Consider the following 3,866-nt stretch of genomic DNA (forward strand, 5'->3'; position numbering starts at 1 on the left):
TTCGTGCTCCTGGCAGGTGCGGCAAGACGGAAACACGCTGTGGGTCCCCAAACGCTCCCGCGTCCGGTGGCAGCTCCCGCCTCTCCCACGTCACAGGCGCTCGTGGGAAAATCAAGGAAAACGTCGGGCCCCGAAAGCCGTACCCCAAAACGCCACGCAAACTCCAACACCATCCAAAGACCATTTTGCTACGTGCTTTGCTTTAATAAATAAAACCAGAGAAACCTTCTACCACCAGCAGCCACCCTGCAGTGGGTGGGAGTGTTTGCTGGCACTCATGGACACAGCGGTTTCCAGGACAAATCCTTATATTCTCAAGGTCTCATTCCTTCTCCAGTGACAACTACCATGCTATGAAACCTTTCTGCAGAGTTTGCACAGGCACTTCGGCCCCAGAGACAAGACTGGTGTTCCTCAAAACATTCGGTACACAGAATCATAGAATCACCAGGTTGGAAAAGACCCATTAGATCATCGAGTCCAACCATTCCTATCAAATACTAAACCAAGCCCCTCAGCGTCTCGTCCACCCATCCCTTAAACACCCCCAGGGGGCTGCCAAAATAAAATATTCCCTTTATCCCAGCCTGAAAACTGCTCCCAGTGAGGCTACAGCACTTAAGGAACGAAGTTCTCTTACTGAACAGAGACCAGATGCAAAATGAGCAGCACAGCAGAAACTGCACGTGTCTTCAAATCTGGCTCTCACAGTCACATATCGACCATATGGTCTAATATTAAACAGTGCCTGCAGAGAAGAGGACCAGCAGCAAAGCCCTGGGTTCTGAGAATACTCAAAAGCAAGTTAGAAAGAAGGCTTTTCACACTGAAATCTGCATCACTGACATAGTTTTAATCCATTATTTTCCCATTCTTGGAAAGATGACTCCCCCCCCCCGCCCCTCCAATATTTAGATTTCTCACATTCAAGAATAAGGGAAGATTAATGGTTGGACTCAATGATCCAGTGGGTCCTTTCCAACCTAGTGATTCTATGATAAAAGAAAGCTGGACCAACATCATCTTTCTTGGAAAGCAGCTTCACTTCTCTGCCTTACAGGTGATAGTCCACATGGCCATCAATCTCTGAAAGCTGAACTGGCCACCTCAACGCTGATCTGAACCCCTTTACACCAACCACATCCAGCTCTGAAACTGATTTTTTCCACACTTGAAGGTTTTCATCTCCCAGAAAGCTGTTTGTGGGGTAATAGGGGTTGCCCACCACTTCTGGGTCACCTTCATGGCCCCTTGCTCTAAAATGCCTCTTGCAGAGCACAGACTTTGTATCCCTTTTGCTGGTGTTTCTCTAGGGGAAAAAAAAGAGATGATATCCAGTCTCTGATCCTGCTCTTTCCTCTTTAGGTGAAAAATATAACTGCTGTGCTCCTACCACAGCTTGCCAGGTACCAGAATCCCACCTGCTAGCAGGAAGTATCTGTGGATTTAAGGTATTCCCCTTCAAAATGTGCCTTTGTTAGTCAGCCTGGTGAAACCACCCGGCTGATGTCAGGAGCTGCTCTCAGCTCTCCAGCCGATGCCCTGCCCAGCGCTCCACTTTTCCAGCCACTCCCTGCCTGGCTGCCTGTAGGTGCTCCAGCCTGGCTTCATACCCCTGTCAAACACCATATTTTAGGTATAAAGCTGAACCACTGCCTTTTTTCTCTGTAAATTCCTCCTCTTCTGCACATCAACCCATCTCCTGCAGGCGGGTGCCAGGTGAGCTCTGGGACGTGGCTTTAGCAGGCATGCTGGCCTCTTCTCCCAAGGGACAGGGGACAGGACGAGAGGGAATGGCCTCAAGCTCCACCAGGGGAGGTTCAGGCTGAACATTAGGAAAAAATTCTTCACAGAAAGGGTCATTGGGCCCTGGCAGAGGCTGCCCAGGGAGGGGGTTGAGTCACCTTCCCTGGAGGGGTTTAAGGGACGGGTGGACGAGGTGCTAAGGGGCATTGGTTAGTGATTGATGGGAATGGTTGGACTCGATGATCCGGTGGGTCTCTTCCAACCTGGTGATTCTATGATTCTATGATTCTATGTTGGTGTTAATGGTTGGACTGGAGGACCTTAGAGGTCTTTTCCAACCTTAACGATTCTGTAAGGAGAGAGAGAGATGCAGGATGGCTCTTTGAGGCCGAAGGATCCACAGCTCTTGGTTTCACACCAGGGTTACCTGCCACTGAAGCCTCTGACATCGGACAAACTAATTCATCAGCCCAACCGGCTCTTCGAGCAAGGGGCAAAGAGAAAGCAATAGTGTGTGAAATAGAAAATATCCCATAGCTGGGAAGCTGCTGCTCTAGAGCCTCAGGGATGAGATTCCCGTTCTGGGGTGCAGAGATGTGCGTGGTGGCTGAGTCGCCAGGGCTCAGCGCAGCCCCAGAGCATCACAGAATCCCATCAGCGAGCTGCCATCTACTTTCTCTCCAGTTTGGTGAAGGATGCTGAGCCCAGCAGAGGAAAGGTGAAAGCCCAGGCCACTTACCCCAGCGTGGTAGTAGAATTCAGGTGGGAAACAAGGCTCTGTTTGTCCCCAAATCCTCGGCTAGAAGCTGTCACCTCCTCCCGACCTTGTCTCCTGGTCTCAGTGTGGCCCCAGCAGCATCACGAGAGCGGAGATCCAAGGTGTAACACGCCTCAAAGGGAAGAACCAAGCCGGTCGTTGTCAGATGTGTGAGCTGGAAGAGTTAAAACAGCCGGATTGCCAGGAGAACCGCAGAGGAGGCAGGGCTGGAGCAGCAGGCAGAGCTCTCCCAGCCCTGGGAAAGGGCGTCCAAGGGAACAGGGAGCCGGCAGGGAAGAGTCTTGTGGCCGAGGCAGCTCCTGGAGATGCCACCATCCAGCAGGCAGGCAGGGACAAAGGCTCTGACCCCGCAGAGCTCGGTTTGCAGCCGGACTCCTCAATTCAAACCCGGGCAGCGCCTCCCACCCGGATTCCTGCCAGACAGCCCGAAACCAGCCCCGTCCCTGCCGGCAGCGCAGGCCTCCAAGCCGGTTCGGCAGCTTCGGCAGCGATACGGGAGATGGGGAGAGATAAAAACCCCGCGGGGTGTCCTGTTACTTTGCATTCCAAAGGGTGAAACGCGGGGCTGATTCAATGGGAGGAGAGGAAAACGTCACCCGGGAGGCCTGCGGGGCCCAGCTGGAGCAGCAGCCCCGGAGCAAAGCGAACAGGGGCCTGCGGAGAGCTTCCTGGGGCACAAACCCACAGAATCACCACGTTGGAAGAGACCCACTGGATCATCGAGTCCAACCATTCCTATCAAACACTAAACCATGTCCCTCAGCACCTCGTCCACCCATCCCTTAAACCCCTCCAGGGAAGAGGACTCAACCCCCTCCCTGGGCAGCCTCTGCCAGGGACCAATGACCCTTTCTGTGAAAAATTTTTTCCTATTGTCCAGCCTGAACCTCCCCTGGTGGAGCTTGAGGCCATTCCCTCTCGTCCTGTCCCCTGTCCCTTGGGAGAAGAGCCCAGCTCCCTCCTCTCCACAACCTCCTCTCAGGGAGTTGGAGAGAGCAATGAGGTCTCCCCTCAGCCTCCTCTTCTCCAGGCTAAACACCCCCAGCTCTCTCAGCTGCTCCTCTTGTTCTCCAGCCCCCTTCCCCAGCTTTGTTGCTCTTCTCTGGACTCGCTCCAGAGCCTCAACATCCTTCTTGTGGTGAGGGGCCCACAACTGAACACAGGATTTGAGGAGCGATCTCACCAGTGCTGAGTAAAAAGAAGTCATTACTCTTCCAAAAAAAAATTGGGATATTTTTGATTTAAGCTAAAGCAGAGTTAAGTTTCAACCGAGTAATCTCTCCCCGCCCCCTTTTCCCTTTTCCCCTTTTCCCTTTTCCCCTTTTCCCTTTTCCCCTTTTCC

Source organism: Phaenicophaeus curvirostris, chromosome 25 (genome assembly GCF_032191515.1).
Source record: "Phaenicophaeus curvirostris isolate KB17595 chromosome 25, BPBGC_Pcur_1.0, whole genome shotgun sequence".
In the NCBI taxonomy this organism is placed as follows: Eukaryota; Metazoa; Chordata; class Aves; order Cuculiformes; family Cuculidae; genus Phaenicophaeus; species Phaenicophaeus curvirostris.